This window comes from Camelus dromedarius, unplaced genomic scaffold, assembly GCF_036321535.1.
Source record: "Camelus dromedarius isolate mCamDro1 unplaced genomic scaffold, mCamDro1.pat HAP1_SCAFFOLD_120, whole genome shotgun sequence".
Classification (NCBI taxonomy): domain Eukaryota; kingdom Metazoa; phylum Chordata; class Mammalia; order Artiodactyla; family Camelidae; genus Camelus; species Camelus dromedarius.
In genome coordinates, this window is record NW_026989819.1 from 2,448,437 (window position 1) to 2,467,852 (window position 19,416).

The following is a 19,416-nucleotide window of genomic DNA, read 5'->3' on the forward strand; positions in this document are numbered from 1 at the left end:
GAGTAAAAGTTTCCCCTGCAACCCGTTCACTTTGTGCTAGATAAACGAAAGTCTCTCCACATGCTCAGTTCTGAGAGATAAGTGTGTGTGAAAGCCGTCCTTTACATAGCTTGTTGGGAACACAAAGTTTCTTTTCAGTTGCAAACTCCACTCCATACATATATAAGGTGAGGTACTAGCTCCAACCAGGTTTTACAGTGAAAACTGCAGGAACTTCATACCGGCATTAAGAAACAGACTGAGAAACCAGAGTAAAAGTTTCTCCTGCAATCTGTTCCCTTTGTGCTAGATGAACGTACGTCTCTCCACATGCTCAGTTCTGAGAGAAGTGTGTGTGTGAAAGCCGTCCTTCACCTAGCTTGTTGGGAACACAAAGTTTCTTTTCAGTTGCAAACTCCACTCCATACACATATATGGGGAGGTACTAGCTCCAACTCGGTTTTACAGTGAAAACTGCAGGAACTTCAAACCGGCACTAGGAAACAGACTGAGAAACCAGAGTAAAAGTTTCTCCTGCAAACCGTTCCCTTTGTGCTAGATGAACGAACGTCTCTCCACATGCTCAGTTCTGAGAGATAAGTGTCTGTGAAAGCCGTCCTTCACCTAGCTTGTTGGGAACACAAAGTATCTTTTCAGTTGCAAACTCCACTCCATACATATATATGGGGAGGTACTAGCTCCAACCAGGTTTTACAGTGAAAACTGCAGGAACTTCAATCCGGCACTAGGAAACAGACTGAGAAACCAGAGTAAAAGTTTCTCCTGCAACCCGTTCCCTTTGTGCTAGATGAACGAACGTCTCTCCACATGCTCAGTTCTGAGAGATAAGTGTGTGTGAAAGCCGTCCTTCACCTAGCTGGTTGGGAACACAAATTTTCTTTTCAGTTGCAAACTCCACTCCATACATATATAAGGGGAGGTACTAGCTCCAACCAGGTTTTACAGTGAAAACTGCAGGAACTTCAAACCGGCACTAGGAAACAGACTGAGAAACCAGAGTAAATGTTTCTCCTTCAACCCGTTCCATTTGAGTAAAAGTTTCTCCTTCAACCCGTTCCATTTTTGCTAGATGAACGAACGTCTCTCCACATGCTCAGTTCTGAGAGATAAGTGTGTGTGAAAGCCGTCCTTCACCTAGCTGGTTGGGAACACAAAATTTCTTTTCAGTTGCAAACTCCACTCAATACATATATAAGGGGAGGTACTAGGTCCAACCAGGTTTTACAGTGAAAACTGCAGGAACTTCAAACCGGCACTAGGAAACAGACTGAGAAACCAGAGTAAAAGTTTCCCCTGCATACCGTTCCTTTTGTGCTAGATGAACGAACGTCTCTCCACATGCTCATTTCTGAGAGATAAGTGTGTGTGAAAGCCGTACTTCACTTAGCTTGTTGGGAACAAAAAGTTTCTTTTCAGTTGCAAACTCCACTCCATACATATATATGGGGAGGTACTAGCTCCAACCAGGTTTTACAGTGAAAACTGCAGGAACTTCAAACCGGCACTAGGAAACAGACTGAGAAACCAGAGTAAAAGTTTCTCCAGCAACCTGTTCCCTTTGTGCTAGATGAACGAACGTCTCTCCACATGCTAAGTTCTGAGAGATGTGTGTGTGTGAAAGCCGTACTTCACCTAGTTTTTGGGAACATAAAGTTTCTTTACATTTGTAAACTCCACTCCATACATATATATGGGGAGGTACTAGCTCCAACTCGGTTTTACAGTGAAAACTGCAGGAACTTCAAACCGGCACTAGGAAACAGACTGAGAAACCAGAGTAATAGTTTCACCTGCAACCCGTTCCCTTTGTGCTAGATGAACGAACGTCTCTCCACATGCTCAGTTCTGAGAGATAAGTGTGTGTGAAAGCCGTCCTTCACCTAGATTGTTGGGAACACTAAGTTTCTTTTCAGTTGCAAACTCCACTCCATACATATATATATGGGGAGGTACTAGCTCCAAACAGGTTTTACAGTGAAAACTGCAGGAACTTCAAACCGGCACTAGGAAACAGACTGAGAAACCAGAGTAAAAGTTTCCCCTGCAACCCGTTCCTTTTGTGCTAGATGAACGAACGTCTCTCCACATGCTCAGTTCTGAGAGATAAGTGTGTGTGAAAGCCGTACTTCACCTAGCTTGTTGGGAACACAAAGTTTCTTTTCAGTTGCAAACTTCACTCCATACATATATATGGGGAGGTACTAGCTCCAACCAGGTTTTACAGTGAAAACTGCAGGAACTTCAAACCGGCACTAGGAAACAGACTGAGAAACCAGAGTAAAAGTTTCTCCTGCAAACCGTTCCCTTTGTGCTAGATGAACGAACGTCTCTCCACATGCTCAGTTATGAGAGATAAGTGTGTGTGAAAGCCGTACTTCACCTAGCTTGTTGGGAACACAAAGTTTCTTTTCAGTTGCAAACTCCACTCCATACATATATATGGGGAGGTACAAGCTCCAACCAGGTTTTACAGTGAAAACTGCAGGAACTTCAAACCGGCAATAGGAAACAGACTGAGAAACCAGAGTAAAAGTTTCTCCTGCAATCTGTTCCCTTTGTGCTAGATGAACGAACGTCTCTCCACATGCTCAGTTCTGAGAGATGTGTGTGTGTGAAAGCCGTCCTTCACCTAGCTTGTTGGGAACACATAGTTTCTTTTCAGTTGCAAACTCCTCTCCATACATATATATGGGGAGGTACTAGCTCCAAATCGGTTTTACAGTGAAAACTGCAGGAATTTCAAATCGGCACTAGGAAACAGACTGAGAAACCAGAGTAAAAGTTTCTCCTTCAACCCGTTCCATTTGAGTAAAAGTTTCTACTTCAACCCGTTCCATTTTTGCTAGATGAACGAACGTCTCTCCACATGCTCAGTTCTGAGAGATAAGTGTGTGTGAAAGCCGTCCTTCACCTAGCTTGTTGGGAACACAAAGTTTCTTTTCATTTGCAAACTCCACTCCATACATATATATGGGGAGGTACTAGCTCCAACCAGGTATTACAGTGAAAACTGCAGGAACTTCAAACCGGCACTAGGAAACAGACTGAGAAACCAGAGTAAAAGTTTCTCCGGCAACCTGTTCCCTTTGTGCTAGATGAACGAACGTCTCTCCACATGCTAAGTTCTGAGAGATGTGTGTGTGTGAAAGCCGTACTTCACCTAGCTTTGTGGGAACATAAAGTTTCTTTATATTTGTAAACTCCACTCCATACATATATATGGGGAGGTACTAGCTCCAACTCGGTTTTACAGTGAAAACTGCAGGAACTTCAAACCGGCACTAGGAAACAGACTGAGAACCAGAGAATAGTTTCTCCTGCAAACCGTTCCCTTTGTGCTAGATGAACGAACGTCTCTCCACATGCTCATTTCTGAGAGATAAGTGTGTGTGAAAGCCGTCCTTCACCTAGCTTGTTGGGAACACAAAGTTTCTTTTCAGTTGCAAACTCCACTCCATACATATATAAGGTGAGGTACTAGCTCCAACCAGGTTTTACAGTGAAAACTGCAGGAACTTCATACCGGCATTAAGAAACAGACTGAGAAACCAGAGTAAAAGTTTCTCCTGCAATCTGTTCCCTTTGTGCTAGATGAACGAACGTCTCTCCACATGCTCAGTTCTGAGAGAAGTGTGTGTGTGAAAGCCGTCCTTCACCTAGCTTGTTGGGAACACAAAGTTTCTTTTCAGTTGCAAACTCCACTCCATATATATATGGGGAGGTACTAGCTCCAACCAGGTTTTACAGTGAAAACTGCAGGAACTTCAAACCGGCACTAGGAAACATACTGAGAAACCAGAGTAAAAGTTTCTCCTGCAACCCGTTCCATTTCTGCTAGATGAACGAACGTCTCTCCACATGCTCAGTTCTGAGAGATAAGTGTGTGTGAAAGCCGTCCTTCACCTAGCTTGTTGGGAACACAAAGTTTCTTTTCAGTTGCAAACTCCACTCCATACATATATATGGGGAGGTACTAGCTCCAACCAGGTTTTACAGTGAAAACTGCAGGAACTTCAAACCGGCACTAGGAAACAGACTGAGAAACCAGAGTAAAAGTTTCCCCTGCAACCCGTTCCTTTGGTGCTAGATGAACGAACGTCTCTCCACATGCTCAGTTCTGAGAGATAAGTGTGTGTGAAAGCCGTACTTCACCTAGCTTGTTGGGAACACAAAGTTTCTTTTCAGTTGCAAACTCCACTCCATACATATATATGGGGAGGTACTAGCTCCAACCAGGTTTTACAGTGAAAACTGCAGGAACTTCAAACCGGCACTAGGAAACAGACTGAGAATCCAGAGTAAAAGTTTCCCCTGCAACCCGTTCACTTTGTGCTAGATGAACGAAAGTCTCTCCTCATGCTCAGTTCTGAGAGATATGTGTGTGTGAAACCCGTCCTTCACCTAGATTGTTGGGAACACAAAGTTTCTTTTCAGTTTCAAACTACAATCTATATATATATATTGGGAGGTACTAGCTCCAACTCGGTTTTACAGTGAAAACTGCAGGAACTTCAAACCGGCACTAGGAAACAGACTGAGAAACCAGAGTAAAAGTTTCTCCTGCAAACCGTTCCCTTTGTGCAAGATGAACGAACGTCTCTACACATGCTCAGTTCTGAGAGATGTGTGTGTGTGAAAGCCGTACTTCACCTAGCTTGTTGGGAACATAAAGTTTCTTTTCAGTTGCAAACTCCACTCCATACATATATATGGGGAGGTACTAGCTGCAACTCGGTTTTACAGTGAAAATTGCTGGAACTTCAAACCGGCACTAGGAAACAGACTGAGAAACCATAGTAAAAGTTTCTCCTGCAACCCGTTCCATTTGTGCTAGATAAACGAACGTCTCTCCACATGCTCAGTTCTGAGAGATATGTGTGTGTGAAAGCCGTACTTTACCTAGCTTGTTGGGAACACAAAGTTTCTTTTCAGTTGCAAACTCCACTCCATACATATATATATGGGGAGGTACTAGCTCCAAACAGGTTTTACAGTGAAAACTGCAGGAACTTCAAACCGGCACTAGGAAACAGACTGAGAAACCAGAGTAAAAGTTTCCCCTGCAACCCGTTCCTTTTGTGCTAGATGAACGAACGTCTCTCCACATGCTCAGTTCTGAGAGATAAGTGTGTGTGAAAGCCGTCCTTCACCTAGCTTGTTGGGAACACAAAGTTTCTTTTCATTTGCAAACTCCACTCCATACATATATATGGGGAGGTACTAGCTCCAACCAGGTATTACAGTGAAAACTGCAGGAACTTCAAACCGGCACTAGGAAACAGACTGAGAAACCAGAGTAAAAGTTTCTCCGGCAACCTGTTCCCTTTGTGCTAGATGAACGAACGTCTCTCCACATGCTAAGTTCTGAGAGAGGTGTGTGTGTGAAAGCCGTCCTTCACCTAGCTTGTTGGGAACACAAAGTTTCTTTTCATTTGCAAACTCCACTCCATACATATATATGGGGAGGTACTAGCTCCAACCAGGTATTACAGTGAAAACTGCAGGAACTTCAAACCGGCACTAGGAAACAGACTGAGAAACCAGAGTAAAAGTTTCTCCGGCAACCTGTTCCCTTTGTGCTAGATGAACGAACGTCTCTCCACATGCTAAGTTCTGAGAGATGTGTGTGTGTGAAAGCCGTACTTCACCTAGCTTTTTGGGAACATAAAGTTTCTTTATATTTGTAAACTCCACTCCATACATATATATGGGGAGGTACTAGCTCCAACTCGGTTTTACAGTGAAAACTGCAGGAACTTCAAACCGGCACTAGGAAACAGACTGAGAACCAGAGAATAGTTTCTCCTGCAAACCGTTCCCTTTGTGCTAGATGAACGAAGGTCTCTCCACATGCTCAGTTCTGAGAGATAAGTGTGTGTGAAAGCCGTCCTTCACCTAGCTTGTTGGGAACACAAAGTTTCTTTTCAGTTGCAAACTCCACTCCATACATATATAAGGTGAGGTACTAGCTCCAACCAGGTTTTACAGTGAAAACTGCAGGAACTTCATACCGGCATTAAGAAACAGACTGAGAAACCAGAGTAAAAGTTTCTCCTGCAATCTGTTCCCTTTGTGCTAGATGAACGAACGTCTCTCCACATGCTCAGTTCTGAGAGAAGTGTGTGTGTGAAAGCCGTCCTTCACCTAGCTTGTTGGGAACACAAAGTTTCTTTTCAGTTGCAAACTCCACTCCATACATATATATGGGGAGGTACTAGCTCCAACCAGGTTTTACAGTGAAAACTGCAGGAACTTCAAACCGGCACTAGGAAACATACTGAGAAACCAGAGTAAAAGTTTCTCCTGCAACCCGTTCCATTTCTGCTAGATGAACGAACGTCTCTCCACATGCTCAGTTCTGAGAGATAAGTGTGTGTGAAAGCCGTCCTTCACCTAGCTTGTTGGGAACACAAAGTTTCTTTTCAGTTGCAAACTCCACTCCATACATATATATGGGGAGGTACTAGCTCCAACCAGGTTTTACAGTGAAAACTGCAGGAACTTCAAACCGGCACTAGGAAACAGACTGAGAAACCAGAGTAAAAGTTTCTCCTGCAACCCGTTCCTTTGGTGCTAGATGAACGAACGTCTCTCCACATGCTCAGTTCTGAGAGATAAGTGTGTGTGAAAGCCGTACTTCACCTAGCTTGTTGGGAACACAAAGTTTCTTTTCAGTTGCAAACTCCACTCCATACATATATATGGGGAGGTACTAGCTCCAACCAGGTTTTACAGTGAAAACTGCAGGAACTTCAAACCGGCACTAGGAAACAGACTGAGAAACCAGAGTAAAAGTTTCTCCTGCAACCCGTTCCCTTTGTGCTAGATGAACGAACGTCTCTCCACATGCTCAGTTCTGAGAGATAAGTGTGTGTGAAAGCCGTCCTTCACCTAGCTTGTTGGGAACACAAAGTTTCTTTTCAGTTGCAAACTCCACTCCATACATATATATGGGGAGGTACTAGTTCCAACTCTGTTTTACAGTGAAAACTGCAGGAACTTCAAACCGGCACTAGGAAACAGACTGAGAATCCAGAGTAAAAGTTTCCCCTGCAACCCGTTCACTTTGTGCTAGATGAACGAAAGTCTCTCCTCATGCTCAGTTCTGAGAGATATGTGTGTGTGAAACCCGTCCTTCACCTAGATTGTTGGGAACACAAAGTTTCTTTTCAGTTTCAAACTACAATCTATATATATATATTGGGAGGTACTAGCTCCAACTCGGTTTTACAGTGAAAACTGCAGGAACTTCAAACCGGCACTAGGAAACAGACTGAGAAACCAGAGTAAAAGTTTCTCCTGCAAACCGTTCCCTTTGTGCAAGATGAACGAACGTCTCTACACATGCTCAGTTCTGAGAGATGTGTGTGTGTGAAAGCCGTACTTCACCTAGCTTGTTGGGAACATAAAGTTTCTTTTCAGTTGCAAACTCCACTCCATACATATATATGGGGAGGTATTAGCTGCAACTCGGTTTTACAGTGAAAATTGCTGGAACTTCAAACCGGCACTAGGAAACAGACTGAGAAACCAGAGTAAAAGTTTCTCCTGCAACCCGTTCCCTTTGTGCTAGATGAACGAACGTCTCTCCACATGCTCAGTTCTGAGAGATAAGTGTGTGTGAAAGCCGTCCTTCACCTAGCTTGTTGGGAACACAAAGTTTCTTTTCAGTTGCAAACTCCACTTCATACATATATATGGGGAGGTACTAGCTCCAACTCGGTTTTACAGTGAAAACTGCAGGAACTTCAAACCGGCACTAGGAAACAGACTGAGAAACCAGAGTAAAAGTTTCTCCTGAAACCCATTCCCTTTGTGCTAGATGAACGAACCTCTCTCCACATACTCAGTTCTGAGAGATAAGTGTGTGTGAAAGCCGTCCTTCACCTAGCTTGTTGGGAACACAAAGTTTCTTTCCACTTGCAAACTCCACTCCATACATATATATGGGGAGGTACTAGCTCCAACTCGGTTTTACAGTGAAAACTGCAGGAACTTCATACCGGCACTAGGAAACAGACTGAGAAACCACAGTAAAAGTTTCTCCTGCAACCCGTTCCCCTTGTGCTAGATGAACGAACGTCTCTCCACATGCTCAGTTCTGAGAGATAATTGTGTGTGAAAGCCGTCCTTCACATAGCTTGTTGGGAACACAAAGTTTCTTTTCAGTTGCAAACTCCACTGCATACATATATATGGGGAGGTACTAGCTCTAACTTGATTTTACAGTGAAAACTGCAGGAAATTCAAACCAGCACTAGGAAACAGACTGACAAACCAGAGTAAAAGTTTCTCCTGCAACCCGTTTCCTATGTGCTAGATGAACGAACGTCTCTCCACATGCTCAGTTCTGAGAGATAAGTGTGTGTGAAAGCCGTCCTTCACCTAGCTTGTTGGGAACACAAAGTTTCTTTTCAGTTGCAAACTCAACTCCATACATATATATGGGGAGGTACTAGCGCCAACCATGTTTTACAGTGAAAACTGCAGGAACTTCAAGCCGGCACTAGGAAACAGACTGAGAAACCAGAGTAAAAGTTTCTCCTGCAACCTGTTCCCTTTGTGCTAGATGAACGAACGTCTCTCCACATGCTCAGTTCTGAGAGATGTGTGTGTGTGAAAGCCGTCCTTCACCTAGCTTTTTGGGAACATAAAGTTTCTTTTAATTTGCAAACTCCACTCCATACATATATATGGGGAGGTACTAGCTGCAACTCGGTTTTACAGTGAAAATTGCTGGAACTTCAAACCGGCACTAGGAAACAGACTGAGAATCCAGAGTAAAAGTTTCTCCTGCAACCCGTTCCCTTTGTGCTAGATGAACGAACGTCTCTCCACATGCTCAGTTCTGAGAGATAAGTGTGTGTGAAAGCCGTCCTTCACCTAGCTTGTTGGGAACACAAAGTTTCTTTTCAGTTGCAAACTCCACTCCATACATATATATGGGGAGGTACTAGCTCCAACTCGGTTTTACAGTGAAAACTGCAGGAACTTCAAACCGGCACTAGGAAACAGACTGAGAAACCAGAGTAAAAGTTTCTCCTGAAACCCATTCCCTTTGTGCTAGATGAACGAACCTCTCTCCACATACTCAGTTCTGAGAGATAAGTGTGTGTGAAAGCCGTCCTTCACCTAGCTTGTTGGGAACACAAAGTTTCTTTCCACTTGCAAACTCCACTCCATACATATATATGGGGAGGTACTAGCTCCAACTCGGTTTTACAGTGAAAACTGCAGGAACTTCATACCGGCACTAGGAAACAGACTGAGAAACCACAGTAAAAGTTTCTCCTGCAACCCGTTCCCCTTGTGCTAGATGAACGAACGTCTCTCCACATGCTCAGTTCTGAGAGATAATTGTGTGTGAAAGCCGTCCTTCACATAGCTTGTTGGGAACACAAAGTTTCTTTTCAGTTGCAAACTCCACTGCATACATATATATGGGGAGGTACTAGCTCCAACTTGATTTTACAGTGAAAACTGCAGGAAATTCAAACCAGCACTAGGAAACAGACTGACAAACCAGAGTAAAAGTTTCTCCTGCAACCCGTTTCCTATGTGCTAGATGAACGAACGTCTCTCCACATGCTCAGTTCTGAGAGATAAGTGTGTGTGAAAGCCGTCCTTCACCTAGCTTGTTGGGAACACAAAGTTTCTTTTCAGTTGCAAACTCAACTCCATACATATATATGGGGAGGTACTAGCGCCAACCATGTTTTACAGTGAAAACTGCAGGAACTTCAAGCCGGCACTAGGAAACAGACTGAGAAACCAGAGTAAAAGTTTCTCCTGCAACCTGTTCCCTTTGTGCTAGATGAACGAACGTCTCTCCACATGCTCAGTTCTGAGAGATGTGTGTGTGTGAAAGCCGTCCTTCACCTAGCTTTTTGGGAACATAAAGTTTCTTTTAATTTGCAAACTCCACTCCATACATATATATGGGGAGGTACTAGCTGCAACTCGGTTTTACAGTGAAAATTGCTGGAACTTCAAACCGGCACTAGGAAACAGACTGAGAATCCAGAGTAAAAGTTTCTCCTGCAACCCGTTCCCTTAGTGCTATATGACCGAAAGTCTCTCCGCATGCTCAGTTCTGAGAGATAAGTGTGTGTGAAAGCTATCTTTCACCTAGATTCTTGGGAACACAAAGTTTCTTTTCAGTTGCAAACTCCACTCCATACATATATATGGGGAGGTACTAGCTCCAAATCGGTTTTACAGTGAAAACTGCAGGAACTTCTAACCGGCACTAGGAAACAGACTGAGAAACCAGAGTAAAAGCTCCTCCTGCAACCCGTTCCCTTTGTGCTAGATGAACGAACGACTCTCCACATGCTCAGTTCTGAGAGATAAGTGTGTGTGAAAGCCGTCCTTCACCTAGCATGTTCGGAACACAAAGTTTCTTTTCAGTTGCAAACTCCACTCCATACATATATATGGGGAGGTACTAGCTCCACCTCGGGTTTACAGTGAAAAATTCAGGAACCTCAAACCGGCACTAGGAAACAGACTGAGAAACCAGAGTAAAAGTTTCTCCTGCAACACGTTCCCTTTGTGCTAGATGAACGAACGTCTCTCCACATGCTCAGTTCTGAGAGATAAGTGTGTGTGAAGCCGTCCTTCACCTAGCTTGTTCGGAACACAAAGTTTCTTTTCAGTTGCAAACCCCACTCCATACATATATATGGGGAGGTACTAGATGCAACTCGGCTTTACAGTGAAAACTGCAGGAACTTCAAACCGGCACTAGGAAACACACTGAGAAACCAGAGTAAAAGTTTCTCCTGCAACCCGTTCCCTTTATGCTAGATGAACGAACGTCTCTCCACATGCTCAGTTCTGAGAGATAAGTGTGTGTGAAAGCAGTCGTTCACCTAGCTTGTTGGGAACACAAAGTTTCTTTTCATATGCAAACTCCACTCCATACATATATATGGGGAAGTACTAGCTCCAACTCTGTTTTACAGTGAAAACTGCAGGAACTTCAAACCGGCACTAGGAAACAGACTGAGAAACCAGAATAAAAGTTCTTCCTGCAACCCGTTCCCTTTGTGCTAGATGAACGAACGTCTCTACACATGCTCAGTTCTGAGAGATAAGTGTGTGTGAAAGCCGTCCTTCACCTAGCTTGTTGGGAACACAATGTTTCTATTCAGTTGCAAACTCCAATCCATACATATATATGGGGAGGTACTAGCTCCAACCCGGTTTTACAGTGAAAACTGCAGGAACTTCAAACCGGCACTAGGAAACAGACTGAGAAACCAGAGTATTAGTTTCTCCTGCAACCCGTTCCCTTAGTGCTAGATGAACGAACGTCTCTCCACATGCTCAGTTCTGAGAGATAAGTGTGTGTGAAAGCCGTCCTTCACCTAGATTGTTGGGAACACAAAGTTTCTTTTCATTTGCAAACACAACTCCATACATATATATGGGGAGGTACTAGCTCCAACTCGGTTTTACAGTGAAAACTGCAGGAACTTCAAACAGGCACTAGGAAACAGACTGAGAAACCAGAGTAAAAGTTTCCCCTGCAACCCGTTCCCTTTGTGCTAGATGAACGAACGTCTCTCCACATGCTCAGTTCTGAGATATAAGTGTGTGTGTAAGTCGTCCTTCACCTAGCTTGTTGGGAACACAAAGTTTCTTTTCAGCTGCAAACTCCACTCCATACATATATATGGGGAGGTACTAGCTGCAAGTCGGTTTAACAGAGAAAACTGCAGGAACTTCAAACCGGCACTAGGAAACAGACTGAGAAACCAGAGTAATAGTTTCTCCTGCAACCCGTTCCCTTTGTGCTAGATGAACGAACGTCTCTCCACATGCTCAGTTCTGAGAGATAAGTGTGTGTGAAAGCCGTCCTTCACCTAGCTTGTTGGGAACACAAAATTTCTTTTCAGTTGCAAACTCCACTCCATACATATATATGGGGAGGTACTAGCTCCAACTCTGTTTTACAGTGAAAACTGCAGGAACTTCAAACCGGCACTAGGAAACAGACTGAGAATCCAGAGTAAAAGTTTCCCCTGCAACCCGTTCCCTTTGTGCTAGATGAACGAAAGTCTCTCCTCATGCTCAGTTCTGAGAGATATGTGTGTGTGAAACCCGTCCTTCACCTAGATTGTTGGGAACACAAAGTTTCTTTTCAGTTTCAAACTACACTCTATATATATATATTGGGAGGTACTAGCTCCAACTCGGTTTTACAGTGAAAACTGCAGGAACTTCAAACCGGCACTAGGAAACAGACTGAGAAACCAGAGTAAAAGTTTCTCCTGCAAACCGTTCCCTTTGTGCAAGATGAACGAACGTCTCTACACATGCTCAGTTCTGAGAGATGTGTGTGTGTGAAAGCCGTACTTCACCTAGCTTGTTGGGAACATAAAGTTTCTTTTCAGTTGCAAACTCCACTCCATACATATATATGGGGAGGTACTAGCTGCAACTCGGTTTTACAGTGAAAATTGCTGGAACTTCAAACCGGCACTAGGAAACAGACTGAGAAACCAGAGTAAAAGTTTCTGCTGCAAACCGTTCCCTTTGTGCTAGATAAACGAACGTCTCTCCACATGCTCAGTTCTGAGAGATATGTGTGTGTGAAAGCCGTACTTTACCTAGCATGTTGGGAACACAAAGTTTCTTTTAAGTTGCAAACTCCACTCCATACATATATATGGGGAGGTACTAGCTCCAACTCGGTTTTACAGTGAAAACTGCAGGAACTTCAAACCGGCACTAGGAAACAGACTGAGAAACCAGAGTAAAAGTTTCTCCTGCAAACCGTTCCCTTTGTGCTAGATGAACGAACGTCTCTTCACATGCTCAGTTCTGAGAGATAAGTGTGTGTGAAAGCCGTCCTTCACCTAGCTTGTTGGGAACACAAAGTTTCTTTTCAGTTGCAAACTCCACTCCATACATATATATGGGGAGGTACTAGCTCCAACTCGGTTTTACAGTGAAAACTGCAGGAACTTCAAACCGGCACTAGGAAACAGACTGAGAATCCTGAGTAAAAGTTTCCCCTGCAACCCGTTCCCTTTGTGCTAGATGAACGAAAGTCTCTCCTCATGCTCAGTTCTGAGAGATATGTGTGTGTGAAACCCGTCCTTCACCTAGAATGTTGTGAACACAAAGTTTCTTTTCAGTTGCAAACTACACTCTATATATATATATTGGGAGGTACTAGCTCCAACTCGGATTTACAGTGAAAACTGCAGGAACTTCAAACCGGCACTAGGAAACAGACTGAGAAACCAGAGTAAAAGTTTCTCCTGCAAACCGTTCACTTTGTGCTAGATGAACGAACGTCTCTACACATGCTCAGTTCTGAGAGATAAGTGTGTGTGAAAGCCGTACTTCACCTAGCTTGTTGGGAACACAAAGTTTCTTTTCAGTTGCAAACTCCACTCCATACATATATATGGGAGGTACTAGCTGCAACTCGGTTTTACAGTGAAAACTGCAGGAACTTCAAACTGACACTAGGAAACAGACTGAGAAACCAGAGTAAAAGTTTCTCCTGCAACCCGTTCCCTTTGTGCTAGATGAACGAACGTCTCTCCACATGCTCAGTTCTGAGAGATAAGTGTGTGTGAAAGCCGTCCTTCACCTAGCTTGTTGGGAACACAAAGTTTCTTTTCAGTTGCAAACTCCACTCCATACATATATATGGGGAGGTACTAGCTGCAACTCGGTTTTACAGTGAAAATTGCTGGAACTTCAAACCGGCACTAGGAAACAGACTGAGAATCCAGAGTAAAAGTTTCTCCTGCAACCCGTTCCCTTAGTGCTATATGACCGAAAGTCTCTCCACATGCTCAGTTCTGAGAGATAAGTGTGTGTGAAAGCCGTCTTTCACCTAGATTCTTGGGAACACAAAGTTTCTTTTCAGTTGCAAACTCCACTCCATACATATATATGGGGAGGTACTAGCTCCAAATCGGTTTTACAGTGAAAACTGCAGGAACTTCTAACCGGCACTAGGAAACAGACTGAGAAACCAGAGTAAAAGCTCCTCCTGCAACCCGTTCCCTTTGTGCTAGATGAACGAACGACTCTCCACATGCTCAGTTCTGAGAGATAAGTGTGTGTGAAAGCCGTCCTTCACCTAGCATGTTCGGAACACAAAGTTTCTTTTCAGTTGCAAACTCCACTCCATACATATATATGGGGAGGTACTAGCTCCACCTCGGTTTTACAGTGAAAACTTCAGGAACCTCAAACCGGCACTAGGAAACAGACTGAGAAACCAGAGTAAAAGTTTCTCCTGCAACACGTTCCCTTTGTGCTAGATGAACGAACGTCTCTCCACATGCTCAGTTCTGAGAGATAAGTGTGGGTGAAAGCCGTCCTTCACCTAGCATGTTCGGAACACAAAGTTTCTTTTCAGTTGCAAACCCCACTCCATACATATATATGGGGAGGTACTAGCTGCAACTCGGCTTTACAGTGAAAACTGCAGGAACTTCAAACCGGCACTAGGAAACACACTGAGAAACCAGAGTAAAAGTTTCTCCTGCAACCCGTTCCCTTAGTGCTATATGACAGAAAGTCTCTCCACATGCTCAGTTCTGAGAGATAAGTGTGTGTGAAAGCCGTCCTTCACCTAGATTGTTGGGAACACAAAGTTTCATTTCAGTTGCAAACTCCACTCCATACATATATATGGATAGGTACTAGCTTCACCTCGGTTTTACAGTGAAAACTGCAGGAACCTCAAACCGGCACTAGGAAACAGACTGTGAAACCAGAGTAAAAGTTTCTCCTGGAACCCGTTCCCTTTGTGCAAGATGAACGAACGTCTCTCCACATGCTCAGTTCTGAGAGATAAGTGTGTGTGAAAGCCGTCCTTTACCTAGCTTGTTGGGAACACAAAGTTTCTTTTCAGTTGCAAACCCCACTCCATACATATATATGGGGAGGTACTAGCACCAACTCGTTTTTACAGTGAAAACTGCAGGAACTTCAAACTGGCACTAGGAAACACACTGAGAATCCAGAGTAAAAGTTTCTCCTGCAACCTGTTCCCTTTGTGCTAAATGAACGAACGTCTCTCCACATGCTCAGTTCTGAGAGATGTGTGTGTGTGAAAGCCGTAATTCACCTAGCTTTTTGGGAACATAAAGTTTCTTTTAATTTGCAAACTCCACTCCATACATATATATGGGCAGGTACTAGCTCCAACTTGGTTTTACAGTTAAAACTGCAGGAACTTCAAACCGGCACTAGGAAACAGACTGAGAAACCAGAGTAAAAGTTTCTCCTGCAACCCGTTCCCTTTATGCTAGATGAACGAACGTCTCTCCACATGCTCAGTTCTGAGAGATAATTGTGTGTGAAAGCCGTCGTTCACCTAGCTTGTTGGGAACACAAAGTTTCTTTTCATTTGCAAACTCCATTCCATACATATATATGGGGAAGTACTAGCTCCAACTCTGTTTTACAGTGAAAACTGCAGGAACTTCAAACCGGCACTAGGATACAGACTGAGAAACCAGAGTAAAAGTTTCTCCTGCAACCCGTTCCCTTAGTGCTATATGACCGAAAGTCTCTCCACATGGTCAGTTCTGAGAGATAATTGTATGTGAATGCCGTCCTTCACCTAGATTGTTGGGAACACAAAGTTTCTTTTCAGCTGCAAACTCCACTCCATACATATATATGGGGAGGTACTAGCTGCAAGTCGGTTTAACAGAGAAAACGGCAGGAACTTCAAACCGGCACTAGGAAACAGACTGAGAAACCAGAGTAAAAGTTTCTCCTGCAACCCGTTCCCTTTGTGCTAGATGAACGAACGTCTCTCCACATGCTCAGTTCTGAGAGATAAGTGTGTGTGAAAGCCGTCCTTCACCTAGCATGTTCGGAACACAAAGTTTCTTTTCAGTTGCAAACTCCACTCCATACATATATATGGGGAGGTTCTAGCTCCACCTCGGTTTTACAGTGAAAACTTCAGGAACCTCAAACCGGCACTAGGAAACAGACTGAGAAACCAGAGTAAAAGATTCTCCTGCAACCCGTTCCCTTAGTGCTATATGACCGAAAGTCTTTCCACATGCTCAGTTCTGAGAGATAAGTGTGTGTGAAAGCCGTCCTTCACCTAGCTTGTTGGGAACACAATGTTTCTTTTCAGTTGCAAACTCCACTCCATACATATATATGGTGAGGTACTAGCTTCAACACGGTTTTACAGTGAAAACTGCACTAACTTCAAACCGGCACTAGGAAACAGACTGAGAAACCAGAGTAAAAGTTTCTCCTGCAACCCGTTCCCTTAGTGCTAGATGAACGAACGTCTCTCCACATGGTCAGTTCTGAGAGATAAGTGTGTGTGAAAGCCGTCCTTCACCTAGCTTGTTGGGAACACAAAGTTTCTTTTCAGTTACAAACTCCACTCCATACATATATATGGGGAGGTACTAGCTGCAACTCGGTTTTACAGTGAAAACTGCAGGAACTTCAAACCGGCACTAGGAAACAGACTGAGAAACCAGAGTAAAAGTTTCTCCTGAAACCCATTCCCTTTGTGCTAGATGAACGAACCTCTCTCCACATACTCAGTTCTGAGAACTAAGTGTGTGTGAAAGCCGTACTTCACCTAGCTTGTTGGGAACACAAAGTTTCTTTTCACTTGCAAACTCCACTCCATACATATATATGGGGAGGTACTAGCTCCAACTCGGTTTCACAGTGAAAACTGCAGGAACTTCATACCGGCACTAGGAAACAGCCTGAGAAAACTCAGTAAAAGTTTTTCCTGCAACCCGTTCCCTTTGTGCTAGATGAACGAACGTCTCTACACATGCTCATTTCTGAGAGATAAGTGTGTGTGAAAGCCGTCCTTCACCTAGCTTGTGGGGAACACAATGTTTCTTTTCAGTTGCAAACTCCACTCCATACATATATATGGGGAGGTACTACCTTCAACCCGGTTTTACAGTGAAAATTGCAGGAACTTCAAACCGGCACTAGGAAACAGACTGAGAAAAAAGAGTAAAAGTTTCTCCTGCAACCCGTTCCCTTAGTGCTAGATGAATGAACGTCTCTCCACATGCTCAATTCTGAGAGATAAGTGTGTGTGAAAGCCGTCCTTCAAATAGATTGTTGGGAACACAAAGTTCCTTTTCAGTTGCAAACTCCACTCCATACATATAAATGGGGAGGTACTAGCTCCAAATCGGTTTTACAGTGAAAACTGCAGTCACTTCAAACAGGCACTAGGAAACAGACTGAGAAACCAGAGTAAAATTTTCTCCTGCAACCCGTTCCCTTAGTGCTATATGACCGAAAGTCTCTCCACATGCTCAGTTCTGAGAGATAAGTGTGTGTGAAAGCCGTCCTTCACCTAGATTGTTGGGAACACAAAGTTTCTTTTCATTTGCAAACACAACTCCATACATATATATGGGGAGGTACTAGCTCCAACTCGGTTTTACAGTGAAAACTGCAGGAACTTCAAACCGGCACTAGGAAACAGACTGAGAAACCAGAGTAAAACTTTCTCCTGCAACCCGTTCCCTTTGTGCTAGATGAACGAACGTCTCTCCACATGCTCAGTTCTGAGATATAAGTGTGTGTGAAAGCCGTCCTTCACCTAGATTGTTGGGAACACAAAGTTTCTTTTCAGTTGCAAACTCCACTCCATACATATATATGGGGAGGTACTAGCTCCACCTCGGTTTTACAGTGAAAACTTCAGGAACCTCAAACCGGCACTAGGAAACAGACTGAGATACCAGAGTAAAAGTTTCTCCTGCAACCCGTTCCCTTAGTGCTAGATGAACGAACGTCTCTCCACATGCTCAATTCTGAGAGTTAAGTGTGTGTGAAAGCCGTCCTTCACATAGATTGTTGGGAACACAAAGTTTCTTTTCAGTTGCAAACTCCACTCCATACATATAAATGGGGAGGTACTAGCTCCAACTCGGTTTTACAGTGAAAACTGCAGGAACTTCAAACAGGCACTAGGAAACAGACTAAGAAACCAGAGTAAAAGTTTCTCCTGCAACCCGTTCCCTTTGTGCTAGATGAACGAACGTCTCTCCACATGCTCAGTTCTGAGAGATAAGTGTGTGTGAAAGCCGTCCTTCACCTAGCATGTTCGGAACACAAAGTTTCTTTTCAGTTGCAAACTCCACTCCATACATATATATGGGGAGGTACTAGCTTCAACCCGGTTTTACAGTGAAAATTGCAGGAACTTCAAACCGGCACTAGGAAACAGACTGAGAAACCAGAGTAAAAGTTTCTCCTGCAACCCGTTCCCTTAGTGCTAGATGAATGAACGTCTCTCCACATGCTCAATTCTGAGAGATAAGTGTGTGTGAAAGCCGTCCTTCACATAGATTGTTGGGAACACAAAGTTCCTTTTCAGTTGCAAACTCCACTCCATACATATAAATGGGGAGGTACTAGCTCCAAATCGGTTTTACAGTGAAAACTGCAGTCACTTCAAACAGGCCCTAGGAAACAGACTGAGAAACCAGAGTAAAATTTTCTCCTGCAACCCGTTCCCTTAGTGCTATATGACCGAAAGTCTCTCCACATGCTCAGTTCTGAGAGATAAGTGTGTGTGAAAGCCGTCCTTCACCTAGATTGTTGGGAACACAAAGTTTCTTTTCATTTGCAAACACAACTCCATACATATATATGGGGAGGTACTAGCTCCAACTCGGTTTTACAGTGAAAACTGCAGGAACTTCAAACCGGCACTAGGAAAAAGACTGAGAAACCAGAGTAAAACTTTCTCCTGCAACCCGTTCCCTTTGTGCTAGATGAACGAACGTCTCTCCACATGCTCAGTTCTGAGAGATAAGTGTGTGTGAAAGCCGTCCTTCAACTAGCATGTTCGGAACACAAAGTTTCTTTTCAGTTGGAAACTCCACTCCATACATATATATGGGGAGGTACTAGCTCCACCTCGGTTTTACAGTGAAAACTTCAGGAATCTCAAACCGGCACTAGGAAACAGACTGAGATACCAGAATAAAAGTTTCTCCTGCAACCCGTTCCCTTAGTGCTAGATGAACGAACGTCTCTCCACATGCTCAATTCTGAGAGATAAGTGTGTGTGAAAGCCGTCCTTCACATAGATTGTTGGGAACACAAAGTTTCTTTTCAGTTGCAAACTCCACTCCATACATATAAATGGGGAGGTACTAGCTCCAACTCGGTTTTACAGTGAAAACTGCAGGAACTTCAAACAGGCACTAGGAAACAGACTAAGAAACCAGAGTAAAAGTTTCTCCTGCAACCCGTTCCCTTTGTGCTAGATGAACGAACGTCTCTCCACATGCTCAGTTCTGAGAGATAAGTGTGTGTGAAAGCCGTCCTTCACCTAGCATGTTCGGAACACAAAGTTTCTTTTCAGTTGCAAACTCCACTCCATACATATATATGGGGAGGTACTAGCTC